General features: G+C 39.0%; 1 protein-coding gene across 10 annotated transcripts in view; it reads right to left on the bottom strand.

Annotated features, from left to right (window-relative positions):
• CrebB (Cyclic-AMP response element binding protein B) overlaps window positions 1-13793 on the bottom strand; it is an 84749-nt gene that overhangs the window by 51693 nt on the left and 19263 nt on the right. Inside the window, exon 1 of one of the 10 annotated variants that reach the window (XM_067783727.1) lies at window positions 13004-13134. The exons of 8 other annotated variants lie outside the window; for them this stretch is intronic. The gene's annotated coding sequence lies outside the window, so the exon portion shown is untranslated. One more of the 10 variants, XM_067783726.1, reaches the window with a different exon arrangement.

Genomic DNA, 13793 nt, shown 5'->3' with positions numbered 1-13793 from the left:
GCTGCATGCGTTTGTAACACTTCAACCATCGTAGGAGTGCGGGTTCAAATCCCACTCCCGGGAGAAAAGGCTTTGAAGAGATTTAAAAGGTATAATCGAAACAGCTGTCACCTTGTCCGTCCTGATTTCACATTGTTTAAATTTTTCCCAAATTATTAAATTGATCACATGCAACTTCTTTAAGAAACTAGACAGTCCGACAAACACTGAAAAGTAGAAGCGAACCAACCAAAAATCCACTTCCAATTAAAAAAAAAAAAAAACAAATACTTCGCCTAAAACTAGTACCCAAAGTAACCAATCTTCGTTTCATTATCAATACAACTTTGACTTGCAATGGTCATGTGAATTCTGTTGTTAACCCTAGAAAGATAACGTTATTTTTTTACCCTAGAAGGATAACGTACGTCTGAGAGACGTGTTCAAGTTTAACTCTAAAGATATAAAAAAAACTAACATTTTTTTTTTGCTTTTTTAAATCATTTATTTGATATATGTGACCCGGTCTATGAAAAGGTGGCTTATGAGACGTACATAGACGTACGTTATGAAATTTACCGGAGAGATTTACGCCGAGCTTCTCTTCCAATCTTAGTCGCGCTCCTTTTTAATCTACCCTACATATTGGCGGAACGGGACTTATTGGTTTTAAGCCGACATCTGCAAGGCAGATGAATTTTCACTGATAAGCTTTTCATGACAGTTTTGCCAAAATGACTACCAAAAAACTTTTCTAAATTTTCGATGTAACTTTGCTCGAGCCTTGAACCCAGATACTTCGCTGTGGTAGGCGGAGCAGGCTACCATCATGCCACAACTGCCAAATAAAATTATCATATATTGCTTTCTATCTACCCCCGGACTACCATCCGTCTCCGGACACAGGCTAAACGCTTGGGTCTCCTAACCCCTAAGTGGATTAGCCTCTCCATGCACTCGGGGACTTACTTATTCAAGCCCTTCATACACCTCTTTGCGATCGTGAATGCGGGTGTTTTCTTTTCTGCAATAGTATGTTATTACTCTTCAGCCAGCTTCAAGTTGCATCCCAGATTTTGTTGGAAACTTACTCTATTGATAGCAGAACATAAACGTGCAAAAATAATTCAGACGGAATACTTTGCATTTGTGGGGATTTGAAAACTACTACAGGTCCAAGTTGAAGTTCCCAAAAACAAGTATGAAGTACTTTACTTAACTTCTAAAGGATTTTTTCAGAATGAAGAAATCCCGCAAAAAAATAATTGAAAACAGTTTTGAAACTTTTGTACTGAATATTTTGGACGAACGGGAACAGCCTAAAAATTATTTCTTACTAGTGCAACTGGTTTTTGTAAGCTTAACATAATTCGGCCCACGTGAATAAAGGGGCGTGTCCCAGCCGAATCACAAAGTGCTCTTTTTAGCAGCTCTTTATTCTACCTGGGATGTTGAAGAAAATCTCACTAGCATTGCTTTGCAAGTGAATGTAGTGTTTTGTTTCCATATCACCTTGTACTCATTTAAAACGATCGATACAAAAAAAAAATATTGAAGCAAAGTACTCGATATCTACTCGAACCGTAGTCAATAAAAAAGCTCACTTAAACTTGTCGAAATAATCTGTTACTTATGTACATGTTTTGTTGTTGTTGTTGTAGCGATAAGGTTGCTCCCCGAAGGCTTTGGGGAGTGTTATCAATATGATGGTCCTTCGCCGGATACAGATCCGGTACGCTCCGGTAACACAGCACCATTAAGGTGCTACACTGAAAGAAATGGCGCTAGTAAAATCAACAAATCGGTTCTGTTGTTCTTGACTTAACGGAGTTTCGGTAAAATTGATCGAATTATGGTTAATTCGACCGAGTTCTTTGTCAAGCGAACAAATTAGTTTAGTCATATCAACAGAAGAGAAATTGTCGCTCTTAAGTTAACAAAATTCTGTAAAATTGACAGATTCCTAATCAAGCTAACTGATTTTTTTGTTAACACAACTGATCTCACTGGTCATTTCAACATCGATCAACAGTCAATACATGAGCAAATTTCAAAGAGAATTTTACGCTCACTGCGCTCTCTACTTTGTACTTGTGTATGGTGTGTACTATATGTATGCTCATATTTACGTATGTATATGGCGGCTGCCGTGGTGTGATGGTAGCGTGCTCCACGCCTACCACACCGAAGATTCTGGGTTCACACCGCGGGCAAAGCAACATAAAAATTTTAGAAATAAGGTTTTTCAATTAGAAGAAAATTTTCCTAAGCGGAGTCGCCCCTCGGCACTGTTCGGCAAGCACTCCGAGTGTATTTCTGTCATGAAAAGATTTCAGTGAAAATTCATCTGCCTTGCAAATGCAGCAACATAGATACTTTCGTACAAAGCTGTCGCAACAACTTTTTTTATTCATTTGACTACTAAAACGGTCAATTACGAAGCAACGATTTGTGCGCAGTTGATAACAGGTATCGCCGCGGATAGGTGAGGTTGACAATTGGATTTGGAGAATATGTATATTGCGCTGGCAAACTGAAGGGTTGCGCTACACAGCCCCTTGAATCTGGTATTTTAGTCGCCTCTTACGACAGGCATACCTACCGCGGGTATATTCTGACCCCCCAACCCGCTGGGGGTATGTACATGTTTTAAAAATTGATTTTGCCACGAAATTTCCCGAATGTTGCAAATCTTAAAATAAAATTTGGGGGAATATTCAGAGCTCAAGTTACAAAAATACAGGTGTTACTTGACATGAGAAATAGATACATCGTTATTGTGTCCACGTACTTGATACACAAGAAAGTACTTGTACAAAGTTATCGACCACAAAAGTAGTCGGTGTGCGATTATGACTCGCTCGTAGCGGAACAACAATATAGCCGTAATCAGGTGGCAAAGAGCCTGAGCCAGATAAATAATTTTGCATGCAAATGCAACAACAACGATTTGAGCCAGATAAATCCAGATAGAAGGCTGGTTCAATTTGTGAGCCAGATAATTTGTTAATTACTTGTCTTTAGTTTGGCAACGCTGCCTTTAATAAACCTACTTTTTCAAAAATAGATGCCGCTGCTTTGCCGTATTTCAGTGAGTTTTACAGCTCCGGCTCACGCTCAATTCTCACGGGAATGCTCTGGATCATTGAGAGACTTGAGAAGCAGATGTCGTGAAATTTTCGCACACGTGAAATGTGATAGGCAGATGTCGCCGCTGTTTTTCATTTAACTCATACGGCGAAAGGCTAAGCAGCGACATCTATTTTTGAAAAAGTAGGTATATTAAAGGCCGCGTTGCCAACCTAAAAAGAAGTAATTAACAAATTATCTGACTCACAAATTGAACCAGATGGATTTATCTGGCTCAAATCGTTGTTGTTGCATTTACATGCAAAATTATTTATATAGCTCAGGATTTTGCCACCGGATGATAGCTTATGATTTAAAAAATCTACGTATGTATGTATAAATTGACAACAAAAGATTGTACCACAAAAACAAAAATTGAAAACCAAAATAAAACTGGTCGGTCGCATGCCCCTGTATAGTTTTTGCTGTTTTATACAAAATTGATATCATACGAGGCCAGAACAAAAGAAAACACTCGCATACCATCTCATGAGTCACCACTGACAGAATAGCGCCATAAAAGTTAACCGATCAACAACTGACAAATCGAGTCCCACCGTCGCAATCACCAAACCTGAAGAGTTAACGTCATATAAGACAGACATTCCGATTGCCAGACAAACCGATGCTTTTGCAATCTTTTAAAAGCGACAGAGCAGCTTTAAATCCATAATGAATACGTATTTGTATATTGACGTATATTGTACATACAATTATATGCATGTCTGTATTTATGTGCGTAGTAAAGTTGATGTTATTAAAGTGATTATTTGCGCGGCAACCAACTACATCATTGTTTAAAAAAATTAATGGACTGGAGATAGTGTTGGCAATCACAAAAGCAGTTATTTAACAGCAAAAACGGTTTGATGATGACGAATTTTATGCGGCCCCATCGAGTGAAGAGACTTAGAAATTGGACGCGTGGTAAGGCATGCTTGGCAAATGAAGCGACTAATATACCCAGACCAGACGGTTCGAGGGATAAATCAAAATTGTTACAAGAAGGCGGTAGTATCGGAACATATTAGATTCATATTCGGAGAATAACTGTTCATTTCCGTAACAGGACCGTTAGTTACAACAATATGCATTTGGTTGTGTATGTTTCATATTAATCCGCTACGCTCAATTTTAGCACCTTCTAAACCTTCGTGGTGCATTTACGAACAGTCGTTTTGAAGTTGTGAGCATTTGAAGAAACCAAATGTTTGGCCAATATCAGGCTGCAAGAAAATCAAATATCTTGTTGGATTAACGACAAGAACGATAATTTTAAGGGTGGTTCACGTGGTTGATAAATAATGGCAAAACAAATATTTATAGTTTCACAGCCTCCGCAACCGAATCGTCAACTTTAGCTACCCGAAGGGAATTTTGTTACAGATATGAATGTATCATAATATTTTGCAGGCGAGACTATGGCGATCCAAAGTTTTACATTGAACTATGAAGTGGGGGCGGGCCGACCTAGAAGTTTCAATGTGGTCATATTAAATCGTTTCCGAGGTAGTTGGCGTACCTTGTGGTTGTAGTGGATAAAGATATTCCTCGCGGTAAGTTATCGATGTTGAAGATCCTTTGCGGCATATTCCTCAGGCACGTGTCGGTAACAAGCCAAATCAAGCTCGACCATCCCGGGAACGATTTAATATAAGACTCCTTTGTCATTCCTAAGACAGAATAGCAGCAGATTGTATAGGTATTGTTTTTTTTTTTTTTTTTGTTATACTCAGCTGAGGAGAGCTCAGAGTATATTAATTTTGTTCGCATAACGGTACCCCGTAACGGCATAAACTAATCTAGATATAGACTTCTATATATCAGAAAGATCTGGGCGAAAAAAGAAATACATTTAGCCATGTCCGTCCGTCTGCCGTAAACGCGATAAACTGAGTAAATTTTGAGGTATCTTAATGAAATTTGGTATGTAAGTTCTTGGGCACTCATCTCAGATTGCTATTCAAAATGAACACAATCGGACTATAACCATGTTACTTTTTCGATATCGAAAATTTCGAAAAACTGAAAAAGTGCGATAACTCATTACCAAAGACGGATAAATCGTTGAAACTTGATAGGTGGGTCGCCCTTATGACGCAGAATTGAAAATTAGTAAAATTTTTGAGAATGGGCGTGGCACCGCCTACTTTTAAAAGAAGGTAATTTAAAAGTTTTACAAGCCGTAATTTGGCAGCTGAATATGTAATGTTCGGTTCCACCCGACCTTAGCCTTCTTACTTGGTTTTGTTTTACACCGTTTAATAAACAGCGACGCTAATCGCCTGAATACATATTTATTGCTTATATGCTTTTTGTACTGCTTCGCGTGATGTATTTTTATGAGGTGACGTCATTAACATCAACATTCAAAAGAGAAATCGTCAGCCCCCCATATACATTCATACAATCAACTACAATTGAATAGGTGAACACTTAAATAGACAAAAAGTACTGGATTCTCGTCGATTTAAATCAGGGACGTGAAGCGGTTTTCCACCGGCAAGCCGTTTTTTCTGTAAAATAGCTTAACCTTTTACCGAACCGGAGTCGTCCACAAATTTTGGATCCGAACCGAAAACCTAACCACTTTTTGTAGCGGTTCAATTGTTCATTCAATAAATTTTCTATAGATAAATTTAAATATTTTATTTTTTTTTACCATTGGGGGTGGCCATTCCATTTTACTCGACTTTGACACAAACTTTAACTTGTTATTATAGATGTTTGGAAATGTATATCACTTAAAGGCGAATACTTATTTGATACAAAGCTAAGGAGGTATAAAATTTCGGTGTGTAATTTACACTATAAGTTAGATACCATTTCCTAAGTGTGACGGATGGGACTTCAAAATCACCCGCCTATGTAAGTCGATGAAAAAAAAGATATTCAAAATTGGTTGTACCTTATGTTTTAATGAGAAAGCAATATCCATTTATTATAAAACCAAATGGAATAACTACTTAGATTCAGCTGAGGGTGGAAATAAAAGCTCATGCTCAGCAAACTCTTGTCAATTTGAGTCTTTCGAAAATTATCTATATCGGGCACTGTATAATACTCGACTGGGTGTTGGGCGTAACCAATTTTTTTGAGGATCTGCTCCAAAAGCAGAATAGCAGTTTCCCCGTTTTCCGAAATTGGCGTCACAAACCTAGATATTAGATTCTGAAGTTCGAAATTGTATATTCCTTGTATATTTTATTCGTTTATTGTATTTTAAAAATTAAAATATTAAACATGTTGGCGTGCTCTTCCTTTTGCTATCTTTTTTTAATTGTATAGTTCTTTTTTTAAGTGGTGTAACAGGGTCAGAAAAAACTAAAAACTAAGACTTGAACAGGGAGAAAACAAAGTGGTAAAAAGAATTCAAACATTTAAATACATCTTTGTGTGATATTCAATTCCATTCAGCTGAATCCAAGCTGGCTATCAGATATAACCTAAAAGGTCGAGGTTCGGCACGCGTTGCAACTAAAACAAGTAAGGAAGGCTAAGTTCGGGTGTAACCGAACATTACATACCCAGCTGAGAGCCTTGGAGACAAATGTTGGGAGTTGAATGTTGACATAATTTATTATATACTGTAAAGATATAAAACTTTTTGTTAAAATTTGACAAAAATATTATTTTTTTGCTAATTTTTATTTAGAACGCATATAGTAATAGGAGTAAAGTTCTTGCCAAATTTCATCATATCTTCAACGAGTGCCAAATGACAGCTTGCAAAACTTTTAAATTACCTTCTTTTAAAAGTGGGCGGTGCCACGCCCATTGTCCAAAATTTTAATAATTTTCTATTCTGTGTCATAAGGTCAACCCACCTACCAAGTTTCATCGCTTTATCCGTCTTTGGTAATGAATTATCCCACTTTTTTCGAAATTTTCGATATCGAAAAAGTGGGCGTGGTTATAGTCTGATTTCATTAATTTTAAATAGCGATCTGAGATGAGTGCCCAGGAACTTGCATACCAAATTTCATTAAGATACCTCAAAATTTACTCAAGTTATAGAGTTTACGGCAGACGGACGGACGGGCAGACATGGCTAAATTAATTTCTTTTTTCGCCCAAATCATTTTGATATATAGAAATCTATATATATTTCGATTAGTCTATGCCGTTATGGGGTACCGTTATGGAACAAAATTAATATACTCTGGGAGCTCTGCTCAATTATACAAACTAATCTCAAAACCGTTCCCAAAAAATTTCGATATTTTTTTTTTAGAATTTTTTAAGGTTTTTTTTGTGTTTCCGATTTTGTAGCTCAATCAATTTAAGCCTGACAAAGTACAAGTTTAAATAATAATAAATTAATAAGCTGAGAAACGGTTTATTACCAAAAAAGTTATAGGCCAGTATGGGTCCAAAGTACGAAATATCGGGTTTTTACCCCTAACTCGTATCGTTGAAAAGGTAGTAATCTCTTATAAGATCCGAAAATAAACTCAGAATCGGTTTATAACCAAAAAAGTTATAGGCCCATAAGGGTCCAAACGTACGAAATACCGGGTTTTTACCCGTAACTCACGATTTTGGAGGTGTCCGGTGAAACACTTATATGCAGTTATCCTTATACATATTTTCAAGATCTACTAGAAAAATGGTATCACTTTCACGGTACGTTTTTGGATGTCACACAGTGAGCGCTATCTTTTTACATGGGACTTGGGCTATTATAGCTTCTGACTAGAGATATGTGGCCCTCGTTAGCCATCAATAACAAACTATTAAAAAAAACATAAATTTTGTGGACATGGTTATCGATTTCAAAAAAGCAAAAGCGAATGAAAAAGAAATTAAGAGAACCGCTGATCATGGAAAATGGAAGAAGAGGAAGAAAGAAACGAAAAGAGTAACTTTAGAAGTTTAGTAGAGGCAATGTTAAATGACTAGAATATCACGTTATTTCGGTTGTAAGTTCGAAAACGTCCTATCTCAGATTTCTCATATAGGGCATTTTTTCAAAACATTCTTGAGTTATCAGCCTGTCCTCACTCAGCGGTCGGTAAATGTATGTACTCGTATTATCAAATGTTATGTTCACATAAATGATTTCCAACTACCTCAAACTTTTGTGGGCTCGCTGTACAAAAGTCAGCGCCAGTAATGCTGTGAATTTAATTGCTTTAGTTGTTTTTGTTATTATTATACTACTTGGCAGTGCTAGCTAAAAATTGCATGAGCAGTGACGTAATTTTTATTTTCTGAAATTATTTGTGTACCGCGAAAAATTCGAATAATTATTTTAAACATGTGGATATTGTATTTTTTATTTTAGCTAGATTTAACATCCAAATTTTGTGTTTGAGTTTGGTGTTGTTGTTGTTGTTGTAGCGATAAGGTTACTCCCCGAAGGCTTTGGGGAGTGTTATCGATGTAATGGTCCTTTGCCGGATACAAATCCGGTAACACAGCTCCATTAAGGTGCTAGCCCGACCATCTCGGGAACGATTTATATGGCTACATTAAACCTTCAGACCATCCCTCCCTCCCCACCCCCTAGTTCCATGAGGAGCTTGGGGTCGCCAGAGCCCCGTCTGTTAGTGGAACGGGATTCGCCGCTCTAAGGTGAGTTTGACAATTGCGCTAACAACCCCTTGAATCTGGTATTTTAGTCGCCTCTTACGTCAGGCATACCTACCGCGGGTATATTCTAACCCCCTAACCCGCTGGGGTAATCCAAATTGTGTGTTTGAGTTTGGTGTTTTAATAATTATTGGTTTGCATTTACAATACCAAATTAATAAATTTCGAAGTAAACATACATACATATGTGCTAAACCATTCATGCATTTAACTTGCATTACTCATTTATAAATTAACTTGGCCACGATTTTATCGTTACTCAATTGTCAACAAACATATGTACATGCATTGGTGTAAGGCTTACGAAATAGTATCCACTTGATACTTTTTTGGTCCGTTGTGTTACCACATACTCGAATCCGGAAACAGACTTTTAGTTTTCCAGCCAATCACTAAATGGCAACGATTAAACTTCGAATAATACACACATTAATCTTGGAAATTTTCTTCAGTGAGTCAAATGCGTCCCGGCCCTCTCAAATAATGATTCCATCTGTTTTTGTTGTTGTAGCAGTGCTTCGCACCATCCAATAGATGCAATAACTCACAAATAGTCAAAGATATCATCTACTTGTAGTTTCAACAGGGTTGGATTAAAGATACATGGGAGTTAGGGGCTTGGTGTCAAGTGGAGTCATTTTTTATTTCCATTATTTTCGAATACTGGACCTGCAATTATATCGGGGTTACAAGTAAGATAACCTGCTGCAGTATCCAGAACGAAGTTGGGCCAGGGTGATTCATATCTGGTTTGGTAGTCTGCTTTCTTCTTTTGCAAGGGTTGGTTGTGTATGTTGATTTCGGTATACGCCCCAGCGGGTTAGGGGCTTAGAATATACTCGCGGCAGGTATGCCTGTCGTAGAGGCGACTAAAATACCAAATTGATTCAAGGCTTTGTGGTCTCCAGACCAATTGTCAAACTCACCTACCCGGGGCGAATCCTGTTACTCTAACAGCGGAGACTCTGGCGACCCCAAGTTCCTCATGGATCACGTGGTCATACTAAATCGTTCCCGAGATAGTCGGGTTGGTACCTTAATTGTGCTTGTTACCGGAACGTATCGGATATGCATCCGGCAAAGGAAAATGTTGTTGTTATAGCAGTGCTTCGCCACATCCAATAGGTTCGACCGATCACAAATTCTCATCAATATCCTCTAAGTCCAATGAAACTTGCTGTTTCAACAGGGGTGGACCATAATGAGAGGGGTGTTAAAGGCATTGGTTCCACAATACAGTTGAAGAGATGGTGTCATGTGGGGACACGTTACAAGCAGGACATATATTTTGTATGTCGGTGTTGATTCTGGATAGGTAAGAGTTAACAGGTTAAACTATCCAGATCGAAGTTGAGCTAGAGTGACTCGCGTTAATTTGCTGCAAAGGACAATCCACAATGTTCGGGATTGGGACGGCAGCAAAAATATTGTCTGTGCAGACTTATAGTAGTGTTGAAGTTAATGAAACGGCGGCCTTCAGACATGGTGGATTCGGCTTGTCGGTCTAGCCAAGAGGAGTACAGGTATTTGCCGGATGCTAATGTTAGCTTCGGCTGCCAGTTGACAAGTTATTCGCTAACGTTGTGACGGGGCGTTGGGGTTATCCCCGTTTATTGTGCAGAACAACTTATATTTGCTGCCTGCTTGCAGGTCGGAGTTCTAAGATCGGGGATTAAAATATCCTACAATAATGCGATTTGCGCCAGTAAGAGCACGGATATCAGAGAGATATGCACTGGGGCGCAAGGTATATACATATATTCGCTTCCCCTGATCGAACAGATATTCCTTCCTCTCTGCGGCCGATGTCAGTTTCAAATAAATTATACAGCACAGTGATGGGTCATAAATGCGAGTCCGCCCCCAATTCCGCTCGCGGAATTTTTTCTGGACTTTATATCTACATTATACAGATCGAGCCTGCAAAACAGATTTTGTGGTAAACTTCACAGGTATTGTGTTGCTTCATGAAGGCAGCTATCTCAATAATCTTCCCAGATAGCCGTTACAATTTAACTGCAGTATTCTGAACTGTTCCGAGGTCATTCAGTCCAAACTCATCGGAACGGTTGTGCTACACAATCCCTTGAAGGTTGTGTTATTGGTTACTTGGAAAGCAGGTGCGATGCGCAGAATGGAATCTGATTCCGTTGTCAGTGTGGCTTTTGATGTTCCCGCTGAGCAAATTATTGATAATCTGCAAAAACCCCATTCCTAATCTGAATAAATTGCCTGTTGTTGTTGTGCAGTGCTTCGCCCCACCTAACAGCTGCGACCGATCACAAATTGTCATCAATATCCTTTAACGGGAGTCCAAGGAAACTTTCTGTTTCAACAGGGGTGGACCATAGTGAAAGGTGTGTTAGAGGCGTTGTTTCCAAATTACAATTAAAGAGATGGTTGGTGTCATGTGAGGACACATTGCAAGCGGGGCACATATTTTATAAGTCGGGGTTGATTCTGGATAGGTAAGAGTTTAACCTGTTACAGTATCCAGAACGAAGTTGAGCTAGAGTGACTCGCGTTTCCCTGGGGAGTATGCGTTCCTCTTCCACAAGTTTTGGGGACTGTTCTGTGAGTACTGGATTCACCGGGCAATTCCTGGCATAAAGGTCCGACGCCTGTTTGTGGAGTTCCCCAAGGACCTGCTTGTGTTTTTTTGCTTTATACGGCTGAGTTCTCAGGTGTTGTTGTTGTAGCGATTAGGTTACTCCCCGAAGGCTTTGGGGAGTGTTATCGATGTGATGGTCCTTTGTCGGACACAGATCCGACACGCTCCGGTAACACAGCACCATTAAGGTGCTGGCCCGACCATCTCGGGAACGATTTATATGGCCACATTGAACCTTCAGGCCATCCCTCCCTCCCCACCCCCAAGTTCCATGAGGAGCTTGGGGTCGCCAGAGCCTCGTCTGTTAAAGAAACTGGATTCGCCGCTCGAAGGTGAGGTTGGCAATTGGGTTGGAGAAGCTAAATATTGCGCTACACAACCCCTTGAATCCCGAGTTCTCAGGTGGCGTATTTCCTCAAAATGCTTGCTTAAGTCGCTAGGCGGTGTTGGCTCATCACTCAGATGTATGTTGGGATGCCCAGGTTTCTGGGTATTCAACAGGAATTGTTGGTTAGCATCTCATTTCTCTCCCTGATGGGGAGTATTCTCGCCTCATTATGTAGATGGTGTTCTGGGGAGATAAGAAGACAGCACGTGGCGATTCTGAGAGCAGTATTTTGGCAGGCCTGTAGCTTCTTCCAGTGGGTAATTTTTAGGCTTGGCGACCATAGGGGACGCGTAGCACGCAGTCGGCTGGCCAATTGCTTTGTATGTGGTATTGAGCGTTTCTGTCTTTTCCCCAAGTACTGCCAGCAAGGGATTTGAGGATTTTATTACGGCTCTGACTCCGGCACCAAAATGTAGATCCTGATCAAACGTCAGCATGTTTAGGTACTACTGGGATGGCAATGGGATAAAAATATGTAAAACCATATATACATACATATATAGACGCTGATGACACTGGGAAGGCTTTGCAGGTAGCCTGTTATCAGCATGGCTTCAGAAAACTCCATAGAACCACCACCGCGCTAAATGCCATCAGAACCCAGATAAATTGCGGTTTAGATCAAAACTCCCACCATAGAACAGTACTCGTTGCGCTAGACCTATCAAAAGTTAAAACAACAACCACGCCATTATCAAACTGTGTGGTCTTTATTGACCGGCCAGTTCAACCCAGTGATTCTAACAGCAGCTTCCGTATATTGTGCGCCCATTGGATTGGCAGATGTAATATTAAAACAACAAAACCTTAAAAAACGATGGGATCGATACATTTTATACGAAAAAATTATACAATTGTGCGAGAGCGAAGAAAAAAGCAGTCAACGACACAATTATTTAGATTCCCAGGTAATTACATGTACTCAGCAAAAATAACCAATCTACGTACACCACGAATATTTTTTAAAAGATATTTCAACTTACAAATATACATAACTCCGGCACAAACGAACTTTCCCACTTTATGAATACAGATAACAAAGTTTAGAAATCCATATTTAGCGCGAAGATAATGAATGGATAGAGTTAACCCAATTCATCTCTTTTGACTTCGTCATCAATTTATGTTGATATTTTTTTTTGCAACTTCTCAATGAAAATGTGAAGACAGCTGCCGTGATTAAAGGCAACTCAACTAGTTCCAACAAACATACAAAGTATACGTAGTGGCTTTTAGTCAAGTTATTACATGTACACTATAACCAACAAAAATTGTTATTGGAAAATGTTGAAGACACTGACCACTCCAGATGCAGCTGATAAATATTTCCTTTTTTGGAACAAATTTGCACAATAATAGCAAAAGAAACTGTGAAACTACGTCGACAGCTACGACAACACGACCACGAAACGAAACTTCTGATGACATCACTAAAAATTTATTCGGCATTGTTGGTGCTGTTGGCGATGTGCCTACTTTTTCGATTTTGTAAACAAACTCTGAATTTTACGTTTAATCACAATGGGTCTAAGCAAGCACGCTATATTTACCATAAATTTGTAATATCGTTCTGACTCCGTCACGCTGCACGGTGGGGTATTTGATCAATATGGATGGCCAAAAGTCGATTTTTCAAAATATTCCAATTTTTTATACTCAGCTGAGCAGAGCTCACAGAGTATATTAATTTTGTTCGCATAACGGTACCCTGTAACGGCATAAACTATATATCAAAATGATTTGGGCGAAAAAAGAAATTCATTTAGCTATGTCGATCCGTCCGTCCATCCGTCCGTAAACACACTTCAGTAAATTTTGAGTTATCTTAATGAAATTTGGGGGTTGGGTTTTATATAAGGTGCCAGGATTTTCAAACTTTTGTTGATTTGTAGGGGTAGAGGGGGTCCTAAAAATCACAAAATTATCATGTGCGACCCGAATTTTAAGTGGAGGACTTAAGTTGAAATTTTACTAAATTTGGAAATTAAAAAGCTTATATTTCATAAACTAAGAGTTTCCTAGAGCTGCGGATGATAATTTTGTGATTTTTAGGACCCCTCTACCCCTACAAATCAACAAAAGTTTGAATAT

The sequence above is a fragment of the Eurosta solidaginis genome, chromosome 4 (assembly GCF_040869045.1).
Source record: "Eurosta solidaginis isolate ZX-2024a chromosome 4, ASM4086904v1, whole genome shotgun sequence".
Lineage (NCBI taxonomy): Eukaryota > Metazoa > Arthropoda > Insecta > Diptera > Tephritidae > Eurosta > Eurosta solidaginis.
This window is presented reverse-complemented; position numbering and strand designations above follow the sequence as displayed.